This window comes from Desmodus rotundus, chromosome 2 (genome assembly GCF_022682495.2).
Source record: "Desmodus rotundus isolate HL8 chromosome 2, HLdesRot8A.1, whole genome shotgun sequence".
Lineage (NCBI taxonomy): Eukaryota > Metazoa > Chordata > Mammalia > Chiroptera > Phyllostomidae > Desmodus > Desmodus rotundus.
In genome coordinates, this window is record NC_071388.1 from 171,227,367 (window position 1) to 171,247,178 (window position 19,812).

General features: G+C 39.4%; 1 protein-coding gene and 1 long non-coding RNA gene across 6 annotated transcripts in view; both read right to left on the reverse strand.

Moving 5' to 3' along the window:
• The window catches only part of LOC128780253 (tissue factor pathway inhibitor), a 320,921-nt gene that overhangs the window by 153,972 nt on the left and 147,137 nt on the right, over positions 1–19,812 (reverse strand). The window lies entirely within an intron of this gene.
• Positions 5,903–16,574, reverse strand: LOC128780257 (uncharacterized). Its single transcript, XR_008426193.2, has 3 exons — positions 15,274–16,574; positions 7,029–11,857; positions 5,903–6,478 (listed from the first exon to the last, which is right to left on the reverse strand). It is a non-coding gene; the product is annotated as an uncharacterized lncRNA (long non-coding RNA).

Here is a 19,812-nt window from a genome sequence, read left to right on the forward strand (position 1 = left end):
AAGAGCTGTGATTCGAGTCCTGTGGTTTGACTGCAGAGTCAGATGCTCAGATCCTCCTCTGTGCTTCTTTCTCACCCACGTTCTGGATTTCGTATCATATTAACAGCAAAACTTTGCCACGTAATTATTACCTCGCACCTGCAACTCAAGAACATTCAGCGTTTCCTTTGTGCTCAGATTCTTTTTAAAAGTTGCTTGTTTTTGGAGTGAAATGGACATTGGTTACATTTTGGCCAACCTACAAGCTCTGCTCGGGTAGAAATAAGTTCAGCCAATCAGAATTCTTTGTTTTTTCTATAGAAAAAATAAAGTATATAGTAAATGCCAGGCTTTTAACCAAAAAGCTGAGATAAAGGGCTGGCGGCCATAAGTGTGTGTGTAGGCTGATTACAGGGAGAGAGGTAGTTGAGAGAAAATGATGAAAAGAATGAATGAAAGTTGTGCGTATCACCTGAGAGAGGAAACAGGGAAAGAATGAAAGAGCAGGACTGAGCAAGAAACATGAGAGAGCCTGTCTGAGCTCTATAGCGACAGCCCTTCCTCAGACCCAGTGCAATTTTCCTGAGTACTCCAGAACGTATATCCTTGTAATAAACCTCCCATTCCCCCAAATCATTTAAGAAATCTTTTTCTTGTAAAGAACCGCATGTGAAAGAGCCACAGCCAAGCTGAAATTATTTTCCCCAAAATATTTGATTTCATATCTAAGCTGCACTTGGCATTAATGAAACATATGCACCATTGTGATCCCCTGTAGCTTCCATACACCTGCGTATTCTCGTGATGAAGGAACAGGGGACTCACAGTAACCGTTCTCAAGATAAGACAGCCTGTTGCTCTCTCGCTCATGGACTCTGTGTATGAGCTCAGATGTTCTCTCCCTGAGGCTGGAGTGAACTCCTTTCTGAAGACTTATTACTAGTTTTCCATTCCTTTATGTATAGCTCAGTCTAGATTATTTGGTTACAATTGTTTTCCTTACCAACAATTTGCCCATGTGACATTGTGTCTTAAACTGCTTTGTATTAATCAGTGTTTGGATGTGCAGGTCCTCAGCTAGTATGAAATAGTCTCCTTTTCATTTATCATCATTCTCTGTGAATTTCTTTTGTTCCAACTCCACACAATTTGAATAACACGGCAGACTTACTATGAGCTTGGTTATTTCTTGCCTAAGAAATAAAAATAATCTTCTTGTTCTTTGCTTGCCCTAGTTTTATCCACTAAGAATCTCATTTATTAAAATACATCGAATCTTTCAGTAAGTTCAGACAACTCTATACAAGTGAGTCAAATCCGGCAAAGTTGGTTCCTTAGTGACAGTGTGAGAAAAGAGCGCAGTGTTGCAGGATACAGAGCATCCCAATGAGAAAGGACATTGAAAACCAGAATATGTAGAAGTTCTGATAAATCTCCAAAACAAAGTTAAATTTTATTACATCAAACCCTATTTCATTCATTTCTGTCTGAAGAATGTGAGAGATTAAATATTTTACTATTTCTTAATTCAACTGTTTATCTTTCACAGAAAGTAAGTCCTTGAGCTTCATTCTTGGTCTTAGTTATCATCCTTTGATTTGGAATCTAAACTACCTAGCGCTTGTGGTTAACTCCTCCAAAAAGAAAATTGCCAAAAACTGGTAGCAAATGGAAACAATTCATGTTTTATGAGTTCAGATGTGAAAAATGAAAAATGGCATTTAAGTTTTAGCAAATTGTATCCCTTGAAATGTGGTGTAATAGCTATGACATATACAACATGGTTGTAAAATTGACTCGGTACTTATTTCAACGTTGACAAAAATAAATTTTGTCCTGAGCCCATATTTTTGCAGATGTGAAAACTGTCACCTTTCCTATGCTAGCTACTTTATTGTTGACTAAATTGCTAGTTGAAATTTGGTCACTTTCAGGTAAACCCAGGCAGTTCAGATATCTAGGGTCCTCCCTCTTCACCTCCTCCAGGGAAGCTTATCCCTTGGAAGGATTTGGAAAGGGCATGTGGCCCCCTTGCTGTCCTCTGTCCTGACCATTGCCTGCTGAGAGCCTATTCAGCCTGCTCCTGTGTATTACAGTTTGGCCACGATTTTGGTACTAAGATAGGTTCTTGCATTAGATCTGTGTTCTTGCAAATTCAAAGCTACAGCTTTCGAGAATGTCTTCTATGCTGTGGGCTGAAACATCCATTCGGCAAGTTAAATGAAGCCTCTGCTCTTTGTTTTGTGCATAGCTCTACCTGCTCCGGGTAAAGAGTAAGGAAAAAAGTAAATGGAAAAAGAACCCCGTATGTAGTTGTGAATCAAAACACTGCCAGCTACAGTTCAGTTGCCTTGTTTTAAGCCAAATTTGGAATCTTACTCACTTCAGTAACAGTTGAGATGCCTGCACACAGTATTAAGTATGAGTTTGAAGTCAGAGTATCTGACTGATTTATATTTGGACTGCTTTTTTTAGCCATCAAGTACCTTCATTTTCGTAATTTCTAAACAAGTATTTCCAAAAGTAATTTATCTCATAAGGAAACAGGGACAATTAGATATATGTCAGGAGAAGGGAAATCTTTTCCTTATTTTCCTACTCCTCCCTGTGTTAGGTTTTATTATTTGCTCAGACACATTTGCTGTTCTTCCCTCTGGGTTCCTCCTTGGTAACTACTGAAGAGAGTGTATTTCTCCCCAATTTGGTATCAGGTTTTGCTACATTACTAGTTCAGCTCCTAGAATGTGCAGATTCAAAAAATAAGCAATAGCTAAGTAGATTTTTATGGCTTTTGGAGAAATTTATTAATTTATGTTCCTACAGGTTTTTTGCATTTTCTCTGCCAGTTTCAATAATAAATTCTTTTATTTCTAGTTCCCTATATTACTTCTTGTTGAGAAGTGAATAGACTACATTGACTAAATCAGGAAGGATAGCTGCTTGAAGCAAAGCCTGCCTTACCAAAGTAAACAGTTGTTCACCAAGCATAACAAAGATAGCTGAATAGTCCAAGTAATGAGAACAGCAAAAATAAAGGCAATATAGTGTGAACTTAAAAGCTAAGCTGAGTAGCTAAGACCGGCAGAAATAGACTTTTTTTAAATGAGAGGAAAACATCAATTAGGGCCATCTTTTAGTTAACAATAAATACTGTTTGCTTTTTGTTGCCATGTGTTTCAAACTCTTCCCCTAAAGCCTGGCGGTAAAACTCTGATGTTTGCATCTGTTCCTGGAGCAAACATCCAAATAAGAGGGTTTTATAAAATAAAATAAATTATAGTTTCCCCCATAAAAAAGAACACTTGACCCTCACAAAGTTGCCACTCCTGAGAGTTGACTCTCATGTCCCACATGAGGGTTATCCTTTCAGACCGGATCACAGTAAAGAAGAAATGGAGCACCAACACATGGAACCCGGAAAGATAATTGAAAATGAACTCTTGGTGAAAACCCTGTGGATTTGGGGGGTGGTTTAATATCAAGCATAACCTAGGCAGAAATGAACAGTATACTCCCTGCCCACATGCCTTCTTCCCTTGAAGGTGTGTTGTCTAGACTACATCCATTTTATTAGATTACCTAACACTGGGCCCTGGACTAAATTGGATCCTTGGGCCGGTGTCCACTGTCTCCCTGGTACGTTATTGTCCTTTTCTTCCTACGCACATCATTGCAGGAGATGGAGTAATTTGGGGAGCATGCTTTCAGGAAATTTAGTGATGGTCAGCTGCAGTGTAAACAAATTAAACAAAATTTGACTTGAATTATGTTGCAAATTAAAGTAAGTTCTTGTTATGCAGTATAGCAATAAATACAGGTTTTTCAGAAAACTTCTGGTCACAGACAAGCTGATTCCATCGGTAGGAAAACAAATTCTTCTCAAATTAGGTTAAATCAAGTTAAATATAGACATAAAAGTTTGAATACTGGAATCATGTTATTTTTGTTTAGTTCATATTTCTTAGTAATAAGATAGTGCTTGCTAATATTAAATGAGAATGGCTACTGAGAAATAGTGGTGACGGGTGAAAGCGTGAAGGTCTAGCCATGGCTGAGGATGCTTTAGCCCCCTCATGAGATTCTCCACAGAACACTCTGTCATTTTTGACACACGGATACCTGGAGCAAGGTCTTTTCCCTTATCAAGCAGAACGCATCTACTAAAATCTTTGAGGAAGCTAATCTTTGTGTCATCTGCACTTAGGCAATGCATTTCCCAACACAGTCCTGCGTCACTTAACTACGGGGGTTTGTTCTGAGAAATGTGCCATTAGGTGATTTTATTGTGTGCGCGTCCTAGGCTGCACGTACACAAACCTGGAGGACATGGCCCACTGCACACCTAGGCTATATTGTGTGCCCTTCTCTCCTAGGCTACAAACCTGTACAGCATGCTAATTACTGAATAATGTGGGTTATTGTACACAATAGTAAATATCTGTGTATCTAAACATAGCAAAGTTACAGTAAAAATGTGGTACAAAAAGTTAAAAATGGTTTATTGAATAGATGGCTTACCACAGATGGAGCTTGCAGGACTGGAAGTTGCTCTGGGTGTGTAGGTGAGTGAACAGTGAGTGGATGTGAAGGCCTAGCGCATCACCGTACACCAATGTGGAATACACAGGCGTCGCCACAGACATGAGTAATGTGTTGCATAGGATGTTACAAGGGCTACGATGTCACTAGGGGACAGGAATTTCTCAGGTCCATTATAATTGCATGGGGCCACTGTGATACAGTGTATGTGGTCGGTCACTGACTGAAAGATGGTTATGTGGCACATGACCACAAATTACTGCTACTTATTGATGTGTATTTTTACATGTAAATTCCAAGAAGAAAAATAAAGCAAACTGAATTCCCACCTATTTCTTTCTAGATTTCTAGGATTAGATATTTTATTAGGTAGCATGTGAGATTACTTAGAACATTCACTTTCATTAATGTGCTTTTTCCAATTCTTATTTAGTTTATTTTTCTAGCTCCTGTGAGAATTGGGAAGTATATGTGTCTCTAAAGCATGAATAAAGAGGTAACCCCTTTTACTTTTTATTCATGAATGATAGGTGTTTCTTATATATCTACCTACTAGCATGGGTCTTACTCAGAGAAGTAAGTGCCATGCGAGTAACAATTCTGTTTTAAAAAGTACTGTGCAATCTTAGGTCACAATAATTGATCTGCATTATCTAGCGTATTTAAAGTATAGTGTTAATGATAGTGTTAATTGTCTTTCTTAGTGAGATAGGACCAATTTTCACAGCCACCCCCTCTAGTAATTTTGAAATTATGTATAATCTAAAACCCAGATATTCTACCTCTATTTTTCATTAAGAAAAAAACTACACTCTGGATTTGTGCACCAGTAAGAATATGCAATGATATCAAGTGAAATATTTTTGTAAGAGTGTAACATTGAAACCAATTTGAAAATCACCAACATGGACTATATAAATACACTGTGGTAAAATCATTTGGTAGAATATAGTTTGAAAAAGTAGATATTCATGAATATGTATCAACATAGCCAGAACTAAAACATATATTGGTAAGTACAAAATGCAAAATCAAGAATAATGTCCTTTACCTAAGTTAGGCAATACATAAAAAATAACACTGTGTATTAAGTGAAGATATGTATGTAGGAAAAGGACACACAGTTATGTTAGTGTGTTGATCTAGAAAGAAAAGAGTGGAATACAGCTTCGAAAGGCTTTAAAAAATAGTACGACCTTTAACTCTATTTGTAATACTTCATATCAGAATGGTACATAAATACTATATATTTATTTTAAATACTATATAGCATAATATAAATACTTTTATAAAATACATAGAAATATGGAAATGTTAACACTGATTAGTTACACATAATTGTTACTTGGATTTTAGTATTTTATTTCGTGTACTGCTCCTTGATTCCAAATACTTTAAATTAAAACTAAATTAGAATATATAACAGCAACAAAGATTAGACAAAAGCTATTTTTACTGTGTATTCTGTCCCAAGTGTTTAATTTTAAAAATGCTAAAATCTGCCTAAAAGAAAGTAAAATAACAGTTCCACGTCAAGGTGATATTTTTTAAAAAGTGAGTTCTTAAAACATTTCATTTGATTGTTTTTATCAGAGCCTGAGTAAAGCAGGTTGTCCTTTATTTTTAGGAAACAAAACTGTTCTCTTTCATAGTATAGTTTTCAAAGCCAATGGGCATGAAGGCAAAAAAAGGTCTTTTCTGGCTGACTGCAGTGACAGCTGTACAGATTCAATAACCATTCAGTGTTAATACTGCACCCAGGTGAGACTAAAAGCACTCCTTGTACATACTCGGATTTTTCTTTTCTATAGACTTTCTCACAAAGGGGGTGACCACTTTTAGTGAGATGTGGGGATTTTAGCACACAGCTCTCTTAGCTGACTGTCCCAAGCACAAATGGTGATGTGTCTTCAGAATTTCCCTCTCAGAGGGAGCGTCTTTTTGCCTCCATTTTCTTTTTCTGGTGAAGAAAACAAATAAATGAACTTCATTTGGGGGTAGGGCTACTTTACCCTTTATAGACAGAAACATCAGCTCTTTTTAATGTGAACGGTGTGACTGACTAAACTGAAAGCTGTGATAGCACTCGACACCATTGTAAGCTTTGCAACGTTAGGTATGAATCTTCGAACCAATATTTTGCTGCCCCAGAGAAAGCTCACACAACAAATGTGTTTGGCGTCAGAAAAAAGTCCAGATAGAAAAGGCAGGCCTCCTGTGAGATGGAATTTGATCAGTGGAGGGAAAAGCCTATCGCATTTGCCCCACCTCTCACCCCAGGTTCTGCCACGTGTAACATGCACCCAACAGTGAGGAATGCCTTTGTCTTGCTTGCTCACCACATATTCTTTTAAAATTCACATTTTATTAGAAGTAGTATTTTATTTAACACAGAATGATAAAGCCACTATGAACAAAAACTATTGTGTTATTTAAGGGTTTAACCAAATGAACTCCTTTGATTTTTGCACCAACTCTATGGTAGCACACAGGGTGTTTAAATAACTTACAATTATGAAATTTAACTCCAGAATCCTTCAGCTTAACAATTTTGCCATGTGTCATTGTGGTCCCATTGCATTATTTTAAAGACTGTAGTGGATCTCTTCTTCATTGCAGTATGGATGGGTTAACATAGAAGTGTAGAAACCTCAAGAGTGGGACACAAAGAGAGGAAAGGGAGTGGGAAGGAGAAGCACAATAGCAGGGAGTGAGTGAACAGCCCTGACCCTGAGGGAGATTAACCAACTCTGAGCTCCCCTGGGTTACAGTAAATGATCTCTTTCTGCAGATTAACTGCCTACAGGCCCTTTCAAAGAATGTCAAGTCTCAGAAGACAATGGAAAGGAATAATCTTGATGTTAGTGTTTCTGTGTCATTCAGGACCCTGCTTGTGCATTGGAACGTTGAGATTTGAAGTTTATGTATTTAAAAACTGTGTTATTCTTTAGTCATCCAGGTTACATTTGCTGTGCTTCTATATATTTTCTATACTTAAAAATTTTAGATTCTTAATTGTCTGCTCCTGTCATCTTAATTATTTTGTAACACTGTTTTTATTAATTTATTATTACTAGTACTATATTAATGTACATATATGATGAATCATGCCCATCTGTGTGAACACAGAATGGTGTAAACTAGGAAAGTTTGGTCTTTGTTTACTTCAGGTTTATATAGGAACAAGCCCTCTAATTCCCCAGGATAGACTGTCCTTCCCTTAACCACAGTGGGACTCAGTGACTCTAATGTCATTATAATGAGTAATCTCATAGGCCCACAGACACAACGTATTTTCAACCTCAAGCTTACCTCCACCACCAGGACAGACACTGGCAAATTGCATGAGAAGTCCATTCTCACACCACAGTATTTAATTCTGAACCTTCCTGGAACATTGTCCGTACATATGCCTACTTTGAATCCCAACTCCACCACCATATAATTTACATGTTGTGTTTGAGGGGCAACTACTTACACCATAAGTTATCTTTATTATAAAGAATGTTAAGGGAGTTTGACCTCAGAGAGGACAATCCTCATTTCCCCATTCCTCTTGTTTCAGACTTGGGCAGGGAGCTCATCCCTTGAGAGATCCTGCACTCAGAGACCCTGACTGAGGACGGGACCCTGCCCAGAACTTCAGAGTAGAAGAGACCAGCCACCACCCTCATTCTTTCCTTGATTACATTCCCACCAATCTGGATAATAGCTTTTTATTTAAAATATTTATTTTATTTTCAAATCCCTTTATTAAACACAAGCCCATGTTTTCACTACTCTTTTTTATGAGAAACCAGGGAAACTATTGTTCAATGTCATTTGAAATTCTGAAGAAAAATGGCTCACTCACTCGAGCAGTTTTATGATGATCTGTTTCCCTTTGTTTTATGACACACGACACAGCTACAAAAACAAGAATGGTTGGCAGGCAGACATGGCCAGATTTTTGGTAAGAATCATAAAAATATTGAGAACAGATAAACTTTCTTTTGGAGATTTAAAAACTTTATTCTCATAAGTATATATATCTTTATTAAAATAAAAATATACTTACTCCAAATGTCTTATGAAAATTTGAAAGTGTAAGATAAAATACCCTATCAATTTACCACATGGAGATATTTATTGAGCATCAACTATATAAAAAACAATATTCTGGTATCTAAGGAAATAGCAAAGAACAAGACAGATAGAACTGCTATCTTCTTCGAGCTTTCCTTTTAATGCCCTAAACTTAATGCTACGAATGTTCACAATTCTTTGTCAGTGATTGAAAAGTATAGCAAAAAAAGGAAGATAGACACAGAGAGTGAGAGAGAAAGAAAGAAAGAAAGAAAGATTCACACCTCAAAATACCTCCTTTTAAAGCTATGCAAGGGCAAAAAATTATTAATATTTTTACTCCCACCTTCGAACTACTGCTAGACAAATATCCAAAATAACAGTGACAGATTAACAGGAAAAAAAATCACCACTTTATTACATACGCAAGGAGAATTCTTATGACCATGACAATTTGAAAGCAAATGAAAAAACATTGGGTGTATAAGACAATTTGGGATAAAGAAGAAAAAAAAAGAGAAACATTAGGTTTCAGAAGTGAGAAGGGATAGTTACAAGTAGTTGAGGAAGAGCAAAGAAACGTGGCAGGACCATTCTTGCTAAGCATCCTCCAGGGCAGGAAAAGGGGTGCTAATCAAAGGCTCTTTATGAGCCTTGTTTCTTAACAAAGAGCTTAAGGTCAATATCCCGAAAGGGGAGCTTCAGGGAAGCCAAATGTTTGTTCCCTTCATTCCTGCCTTGGAAAATAAGTCAGGTCAGTAAGCTGAAAGGTCCCACTGAAGGACTGTAACTTCGTTTGATTTCCGAAGACAAGCAGTCAAAAGATTTCTAGATGTCCATCGTGGATTATCTTCAAATAGAGTGAAGGCGGGCAGAGACACTCTGACAGGTTATCTTGAACTGAAATTTGAATGTCACTGATGATGTCATCGGGTGTCAGGTAAACTCTGCAGTGTTTATGGAGCGTCAGTCCCTGAGATCATTTACGTGTGATCTGCTGTGACAACCTCACGGAAGTTCACATCAAGTCATTTAGCTGCAATTTGTTTTCGCAAGGCTCAGAACAAAAGTTTTAATTCCCAATTCTTCCAAGGCCAGGGATGGGAGAAAAACAAAACAGTTCAGAGGATGTAGCCCAATATTTAAGAAAACTAGAAAAATTCAGGATCTGGTCCCGTTTATAGGTGAAAAATAAAACTCGGAAACCTAAACTAGAATCTAACTTTCTTTACTGTGCATAACATTTTCTATGAAAACACAATTTCTCTTTCTAAAATCACCTCCACTTTTCTCAAAGATATCTGGATGAAGACTAATTTATTGTGTAAGTCTGGTTTCAATAAATTTAGCCTGGTTATTTGCATAAATGCTTGAATAGAAGAGGAAGATGCTGCCCATCTGGCGAGAGCAGAGCAAACACTGTATCTCTATTAGTTTTCACCAACTTTGAGATTTCAGAGTCCAACTCCTGACAAATTTTGTAACAGGTAGCATGAGCTTATTTTGTAAACCTAAGTAAGGTAAAAATACTTTATTCAACATTAATAACTCTAAAAGACATACCTATCTAGCCAAACCAAACCTAAACTAGCGTAATATCAACTTTTTCCCTGTATTGTGGTCCTCAACATTACTCGAGTTAAGTTCTGCTATGGTTCTTAATTTATACAACTGCTCGATTTCCTTGAGTCAAACAGATATTACAACCTACGAATACCCTCTATGATTCTATGCATACACATATGTCACAAACAATGTGGGTAGATCACAAACGTAGATCACAAATGGAATTACTAATAATTGTAGGGAGCACACAAGACTTCTCAATTGTTCTTGACAAGTTTGAGGAGCCTAGAAAGGGGGAAGGGGCTAAGGCACAGGAGTTAAAAGTTCCCCTTTTCAGAAAGGAAAACAAAAATCCCATTAGACTTTAAAAAAATCAACTTCCAATTTTGTTGAATTCCTGATCACCTGTTAAATCTTTTAAAACCTGTTCAAACATACCAAATCGCACAAAGTTATACCTCAATTACCTTTAAAATGTTTCCATCCTGTTGGGAAATCTTTAATTTTACCTTGTGCCTTTTTAATTTCTCTTGTTAATTAATCTGTTTACATTTAATTGAATGTTTTGTTTTTCTTTTTACTATTTATGCTGTTACGATTGTCCCAATGCTCTCTCTTTGCCCCTCTCCACCCAGCCTGCCGCCCCCTCCAACCCCGTTTCCACAGACATTGCCCACACCGTTGTCCATCTCCACGGGTCCCTCACACATGTTCTTTAATCCCTTCACCTTCTTCAAAGAGTCTCCACTTCTGTCCTCCCCTCTCACAGCTGTCAATCTACTTAATGTTTACATTAGCATCTGTAAGACTCCCAGAAGCTCAAAAGCACAGTGTAAAGCCTTCAGACTGGCTATACTTCTCTGCATCTATTTTTCTTAAATGGTCAGTACCAATAAACAGTTGTGTACTATGAGAGCTCTACATTGATTTCTAATTTAGAAGTACCTTTTCTCCAATTCAACATCTATATTGTCTGGCCAGTAACGATGGGATTTTAATAGTGATGCAAACCAGTAGGCCTTTCATAGCTTCACCGAGGAAGCAGAAAAGGCCTCCAAAAAGAGATGCAAAGCCCTCAGAGATCCCAAGGGTCACAGCACAGACCTCAGTCATGCAGGTGGTGAGGACGGTGGAGTGCATATGGTGTCTCTGGTCTAGGGCAGCGTGTGAGACACTTCCAGCCACAAACCCTCTCATTTGTGGCACTGGACACGTGCTCCTGAAATCACAATTTCTAGCACAAACAAGTACCATATTTTTTTCTGACTATAAGACACACCTTTTCCCCCGAAAATGGGAGGAAGATGGGGGTGCATCTTATAGTCTGAATGTAGCCTACCTGGCTGGCTGTGGTTGTGGGTGGGGGGTCACGGTTGTGGAGCGGGGTCACAGGAGGCAGGAGTAGGACCACATTTTTTGCTTCAAGATTTTTTTTTCTTATTTTCCTCCTCTAAAACCTAGGTGCGTCTTAGGGTCCGGTGCATCATGGAGTCGGAAAATATGATAATGAATGGTTAGGTGACAAAAAGCCCTTATTGGGTGGGGCCTCTGATGGCAAACTCCCCCTCAGATCTGGTATAACCTGACTAGAAGACATCTGGGACGTCAGTCTAGGCCACAGTCCTTAGGTGCACCCTGGCAAGGGTAAGTGCACCTTCCAGATGGTAGAGACCAGAGAAAATATGTCTTCTGGTCACAAAGCCAAGCTCTAGGGCACAGAAAAAGACAAAATAAAAAATCTCAGTCAGTGTTCATAAAAATACCTCCAGCAAAGTGTTTCTACACAGACACCCTCCTGGAAAGAACCACTTAACTCCCTATGAGGCCGGCTCAAATCACAGGCTTAACAGGGAGTTTTTGCTTGACTTCTTGCTTTAATGCATATTCTTCTGATGAGAAATGACATGAAAGAAATATAGACATAGAAGAAAAAAATAATCATCTCTGGGAGAGAAGGAGTGATAAAGATAACCTGAGTTGCAAGACCCAAGGACCTCATTTCACAAATATTGTTCATTGCTAATATAAATTTACAGGAGAGAAAAGGACTGTCAACGCTTCCAGCTTCCATCAACACCACGCATAATTGGGCAGAGGGCTGCCAGGGTGAAATGCTTCCCCTCTCTGCTGGCTGCAGTGAGACATTCCTGCCTGTCAGCTGCAGCAGGGCAGTGCAGGGAGCAGTGCTGTCCCAGCCAGTGATTCTCCTGGAACAGCATGTCAGAAATAAGAGAAAACTTGAATAGTTTTCCTATCACCCGGTCAGTTCTTCTAGCTTACGTAAAGGTGATGAGGAAGAAGAAAACACATATGAGAAAAATTCTTGTTAGGCAACTCAGAAACAAAGGGACACAAAGGTAATCTAGCCAGTAGGCTTGGAGTCTTCTGAGAACACTAGGGTGAAGTTTCTTAAGGTCATCAAGCCAAGACTCTCTTCCTGCGAGGGTCTCTCTGTTCCAGCCAGGATCCTGGGCTGGAGTGGGAATGAGGTCAAAGACTCCTTACCAGACTTGTTGCTTAATGAACAGCTTAAAAATAATATCCCAAAAAACATCTCAGGATGGGAAAACTTTGGTTTCCTTCAGTTGTTTAGAAAAATCAGTTATTCAGTAGCTTCCTGTGAAAATCTGTTTCTTCCCTCTAATTTATACAAAACATGTTGATTTGCTTAATGGAGCTGCTCTCTGATTGCTCAATGTCTCAAAGGTGAAGACAAATTTTTACACATTTCATATCGTGATTATTTTCTGAAATGATTTTAGGATAGAATGCCATTGTTAAAAGTTATATTTTTATATCAATTTCTCACCATGTGACTTTCAGTTTGTGATAGTATTCCTTCAATGACTCATTTATGTTTTTTTCTGTCAGTTTCACAAGGCACAATGTTAATTTGCTGTACATTGAGAAACAGTAAAGTTAAATGTTCTTTCTTTATTAACCATTTGTTTATTTTTTGTGTGTAAATTACTAGCCCAGTTCTTTGTGCAATTTTATATTTTGGTGAGTGTATTTTTTTTTATTGATTTGCAAGAGTTCCCAGATTTTTAGTATCCAAGGTTTTTCAGCCTTTTTTTATACTAAAATTGAGATTAATGCTAAAATTCTATTTATTTTAATTAATTAAAATATATAGAACATTTTCCAAATCTGGTTCAAAGAAACAAATCATTAGTTAGTTTTTACTTAAAAAACAAGGTCAAAATGAAATAACAAGTAAGTCTATAGGATAATGGCAACAGTAATGATGATAATGATGATAATAAACATTATCGAGCACTTATTTCAATACTTACTGAAGGGAAGCAAAATTTTGCAACCCTGAAGCAGCCCTTTTGGGACAGTGATTTTAAGCTGTTGTTTTAGAAACAAAACTCAGAGAGAACTTTTGATCCTGCCCCATTTCCTGCCAAAGAGACTCAGACAGAGAAGCCTTCAGTATGGTTGTTTGTATGAATTTTGTAAGAATCTGTTCTGCTTACAACCAGTAACAACTGGAAACTGGATTTATTTACCAAGACTTGGACTGAAATGTCATGTTTGAAGGAGACATACATAGACTCAGATGTCACCAGAAAACTTTAAGGAATTGAGATTGACTTTGGAACCAATAAAGTCCCCTTGGAAAAACAGCCTGGCATCTCGCTTACATAATTCACAGCAACTTTGTCAGGTAAGGAACAAAGGTTGCTTTCTTGGGGAGATGGCAAAGGAAGAAGCACAAGACATTTTGGGGGACCTCGAGAACCTGAGTGATTCACTGCATTTATAGGTCTTGCAGGCGAAATCTGATGGGAACTCTGAGGCTTGTCTTCTTAGGCTTGGGAGGCTAATTAAGGTTCCATCTGGAGATTCTTTCTGGGAGTTCAGCAAAGCAAATTTTGATTTAATTTAATTTATTGATTGATGTGAAAAATTGAGAGAGAGATAAAAAGATCGATTTGTTATTGCACTTATTTATGTATTCACTGGTTGCTTGCATTTGCCCTGACCGTGGACCAAACATGCAACCTTGGCATATTGGGATGTGCTCTAACCAAGCGAGCTGCCCGCCCATTTCATGGAGACCTACGATCAATTGTTGTCCTTGTGTTTATGCAAATAATGGGGTCAAACTTAAATAACTAGACTTATAAGTAATCAGCCAATAATCAGTCTTAATTTGGCTATCTTTGATAAAAATGAGGGTGAAAATGGGAGAAAAATCATGTTTCAACAGAAACGATCACACACAGCTGTGGATGTTAGATGCTAGCTGTTAATTGTCTGTAAAGTTCTATATTTCACCTGGAAACTGGACTAGATGCTAAATTTTCCTAGTTTTCTTATATATTTGGCTATAATCCTTTAGCCCAATGTACCTTTTATCTCCCATCCTTTGTCTTGTTTTTTGAGATACATCAACTTCAGAGAAATCGCCACACCTGTTCCTATTTAAACAATTCAGTGACTGATGGTATGTATTTAAGCAACACAGGAATTTACCTGAAAACCTGATGACATTCTCAAAGGCATTTGAATTGAAGACCAGAAGTACCTATCAGATTGTGAGTGCTTGCCTTCATTCCAGCAAAATCCCCCTGAGCCTTATATATAAAAATCTTAACTGAGAGCTTTATATATTTCAACTATGGTTTATAATTTGCCCTGACCATTAACCTATTTTTTTTAAATAGACATATCACTCATTACATACATGAGTGTTTGCTTCTATAATAACGGCTTCTCTTTGGGAGCCGCCTTGCATCACTGCCTGTTCAAATTGGGCTGAGCAATTAACCTGAACTGACTTATTCCCAGAACTAAGTAATTGCACCCATGAAATATGGAGCAATCTCCCAAGTGAGCTTCTGGAATGGAAAATTTATTTAAGGCTTTAAATATGAGATTGAAGGGAACCCAAGTTTTCCCACAGTGAAGCTGTCACCGATGAGACTAGACCAAGGCAGGTCTGGGTGGGCATGTCTGGAATGTGTAGGTGCTCAACTTCATGTGGGAAATATTTCATGACACTAGTGTAGGTGATTTGGAAAATATGTTTGTTAAGACAGAAGAGGCAAGATCACAGCAGCAGCAATGAGCCTAGACTGAGCTGCCTAGACGCAGAAAATGTATTATACTTACACAGTATGACGGGAACACTGGGACGTCTTGTCCATGGCATTATGGATGAGCCGAGACAAATTCACACGGACTACAGAAATCCTGTGGAGGAAAAGGGATGGCATGGCAGCTCTCTCAGTGATGGAGAAGGCCGGTCCCATCCCTTGCCTAGACAGGCTTTTATTGGGTTTAATTTGCCTAGGAATACAGGGTGTATACATAAAAGTCATCAATCATTGTCAGGCAGAAATGATCAAATAATAGATAACATTCAAAGAACTAGGAGAGCTTATTCTGAGTCAGGGTCAGATAGTTAATGGCCATAAAACTTTGAGAGAACAAACTGATTTCAAGCTTGGACCCTTATCATTTAAATTGAGGGTATTAGTGAAGTAGGTTTCATAGGATTTTATGCATTCTTTCTAAGGCCTGATTGCCCTAGGGAATCTGCCCTTTCCAGCACAGGGCTGCACCCACCTCTGGCATTGTTTCAGGCTTAAGTCAGGGAGGGGAAGTAAGACAGCCAAGAGATTAGGAGACTTCTTGCAGACAGAATGAAGACTCAGGCTATGTCAAAGCTGAGGGGCGAGGGTCCATCATCCCCTTTTTATATAGCCCCCCAAGTCCTTCCCTGAGGGCCCCTTTGTGACTGTGCCTGTTTTAGGTTGTCCTTCCTTTGAGGAATCTTACCCGTCATTGGCTAACCAGTCATCCTCCTGGGACCAAGAAGGGTGAAGTGAAAAGGGGCAGTGGCAGCGCCCCTGCCAGGAAGATAAGCTCTGTCTCCCAAGTGGCTTAGGGTCCCAAGGTCTTTTTACTCAGCCTTAGCCATAGGGGATTACAGCTTCTGAAACAAGGCAGGGCAGTTCCCAACATCTTTCCCCTTTTTTTGTGAATGCAGTTGTGGTTGTTAAGCCAGTGAAACCTAGTATTTGCTTTTCCAGAACTGGATCTCGAGAAAACAACTTCCATATACATTGTAAAGCCCAAATAAAGATTAAGAGAAGGAGGAACTGGAGGGGGATTGACAGTATGGTAAACCTCCTCCTGGGTGCACAGGCCAACCGTGGCCACCAGGGAGAGCTGATAGTAGTCACTGCATTGCTCTTTGTTTCCAGCATAAAGTTGCTCCTTCAAAGGAAAGCATAAAGTGTTAATAGGGACAGAAAAACAAAATGGTAAGTGCTCAGCAGCATAAACAGTATTTTTTGGCACTGGTAACCAGTGTTTGTTTTCTTCTAGTGGGCCATCAGGGGGCATCCACACTTCTCCAGTCCATTGAGTATTGTTAGTGGAAAATGGAGGTTCAACATTCCACCAGTATGTAGTTTAAATCTGGTGGATCAATAATGTGACATCAATAGGTATAAGAGGAATTACCCTCAATAGCTAGGCCCTGCCCCACATAGGCAAGGTATAGTAGCAATTAAAAGCAAAATTTTGGTCAAATTGGCTGACAGCACTGCCAGGTAAGCGATAAACCTGTTTTCTGGTGTGTCCTCCACTTTGTTTTAGCAAGATCTCCTCGGCTCAAGCATTAAGAGCCTTGATGTCCCCCCCATGTGGTGGGGACATGCCTAAAGGGAACATTATGGGGCATTGAGGGGTTGTTTCCTTCTGCAGGAGGCTCTTGGGCCTCAGTCCCTGCCATTGGGGCAAGCCCCATCCTCCTGCGCTGACGGACCCAGACCCATGTGTGACGGCATGGGTGTCCGTTTTCCTTCTGGTTGTTCAGGGTCAGCTGGGTCATCTGGTCTGTCAGCTGATTGGTTCTCTCCTCCAGGTGGCAGAGCTTGGTGTCTATTTCGCTCAAGATAAGGCTTTATTCTTTTGGCTGGTAGCCAGACAGCACCAGTGGGAATGTAAACACTTGCATACCCTCTTCCCCATGTTAGGAGTTCTACAGGGCCCTGCCAAGAGTCATCTCCCAGCGGATCTCTGTATAAAATCTGAGGGTAAGGCGGTTTTGACTTTTTTGTCTGAAAATGTTTTTCAATTGGAGTACAGAGAGATTCATCACAATTAGAAAAGTATAGGTAAACATGGCTAACATAGTCAAATTTTGGGGGGAGGACTCATGACTCCCCCTTTTTTGTTTTTTAAGAAGATTCTTAAAAGTGTGATGAGCCTGTTCTACAATTTCCTGACTAGTTGGATTGTAAGTTATTCCTGTTTTGTGTTGGATATTCCAACGCTGAAGGAAGACCTCAGTAGAATGGGCAAGGTATCCAGGCCATTATCAGTTTTAATTTGCTGAGGCCGTCCTAAATGACTAACGGGCTTAAGCCAATGGGCTTGTATATTTTTATTGGATTTTCCTGTTAAAGCAGATACAGGTAGGGCACCAAAGTAAGTATCAATAGAAATATGAACATATTTTAATTTCTCAAGAGAGAGAGTAATGAGTGACATTTGTTTGCCAAATTATTGGAGAACTTAGTCCTTGAGGATTAACTCCTGTATATGGGGGTGCCTTGCTAGGCTTGGCAATCAAGACATTCTGTAATAATTTGCTTAGCTTGGGAGCGAGGAATATCAAATTGCTTTCAGAGCGCCTGGCTGTTTTGATGAAAAAACTGATGAGAAGCTGCTGCTTGCTGGAAGGCAGTAAGGACACTAACTAAAGCATCTGCCTTATTGTTACCATCCACCAGGGGGCAGGCAAGCCTGAATGGGATAGAATATGCATAATGAAGAGGGAGTGTTCTCTCTTGTCAAGGAGGGACTGTAGGGTCAAAAATAGGTTAAATAGATTGGGGTCAATAGAAGTCTTAATTAATGCTGGATCTAGATGCAGAATAGTATAAATAGTATATCCTGAGTCACAGACTATATTCAAAGGTTCCTGGGACCATTGCCACAGGGCCATGATTGCAGCAAAAATCTCGGCCCTTTGGGTAGAGGAATGGCCTAAGGATACAAAATTTCTCCAGTTTTGCCCTCTTGCCAGGCAATAGCAGCCCATCTGTTTTTTCCAGATCCGTCAAGAAGCACAGTTCTTGCCCCAGTTATTGGTGTTGGGCTGACCTTTTCTGTTAGCCTTATTTGAAGGAATGGAATGTTTTGAAACAATCTATCTGAGGGCAGGTTAATTTCTAGTCCTCCTACATAGTCAGCTATGGCCCACTGAAACTCTAAAGATTGAGCTGGCAATTGTTGTAAATAGACTTGAGTTAAGGGGATGTGAATAAACGCAGGGTCATATCCAAACTGTTGTGTTTGTTCATGTCCTTTTGTAATAAGATGGCACATTGCAGTTATATAGGTGGTAATAGTGTGTTGTGGTTGATGAGACAGAAAAAGGCACTCTATCATTGCTAAGTGGGGTGATAGCTGTCCTATAAGACCTGTTGTGGTGCCTAAGGTTGGGAAACAGAAAAGCCTGACAGGAAACTGTGAGTTAATTCTAGTTAGTTGCTGCTGCTAAATATGTTTATTTACTACAGTAAATTCTTGTAGGGCCTTGGAGGACAGTTTTCTGGGGGAATTAAGATCCAGGTCCCCTTTAAGGGCATTAAACAAATAAATTAATTATTGGATAGGTATTCCAAAGTTGGGTTGCACCCAGTTAATTGCTCCCAGGAGTTCTTGAAGGCAATTAAGAGTTAAATCCTTGGGTGGATTAATTTGAAGGCATGATTTCAATTTGACCTTCATAGTCTGAGTCAATGATCCATGGCTGAACAAAAATACCTTTGGTAGTGATACTCTATCTCCATAAGATTAAACCGATCATTCCTGGGGGTAAAGGTCCCCAGACAACAGTCATTGCTATAATTATTTGATCCTGTTCCTTTAAGATGAGCTCATTGGTGGTGACCAAGGCCAGCCCTGGGCTTCCACGGGTGGCTGCTTGAAGGTCAGAAACTGTGCATTTATCTGCATTCCCTGATTTGATTGCTATTCTAAAAGCCCCGATTAGGGTTGGGGCTGCTGGGGCGGGTGCCCCCTTAGAAGTTTCCCTGAATAGGTTGGCCGTTTTTGTCAAAATTAGAGTGGCATTCCTTTGCCCAATGTCTGCCCTTGCCACAGCACGGACAGTCCTTGAGGGGAAGCTTGTCATTACCTTTTTCCCCTTTCCATGTGGATGAATGTCCTTGCTCAAGTGACCGGGCTTTCCATAATTGTAACATCTGGAATCTCCCTTAATTGCAGCAGCCAAGAGAGAAGCGTGATGCTGCTGTGTGCTGACATCCTGGCAAGCCTTGACAAACTCACTGATGTCTCTGGTGGTAGCTCGCAGGGGTCCTGTAATGGTCCTGCAGTCTTTGTTAGCATTTTCATAAGCTAGCTGACACAAAAGAGCTTTGGCTGCCCTGTCATTATCTTTTTGCCTTTCAGTAGCTTCTAGGAGGTGATCAATAAAGTCAATATATGCCTCCACAGCACCCTGATGGATATTGGTAAAGGAAGAAGTTTCCCTGGCCTGAGAATCAGGCACAACTTTCATGGTTCTGAGAGCAATTTGAGCACTTTAACTAAAAGCATGAAGATCAAGCCTGGCTTGATCCACAGTGGTGGCAAAATCACCAGACCCAGGTAACATAGGGAGGGTGACAG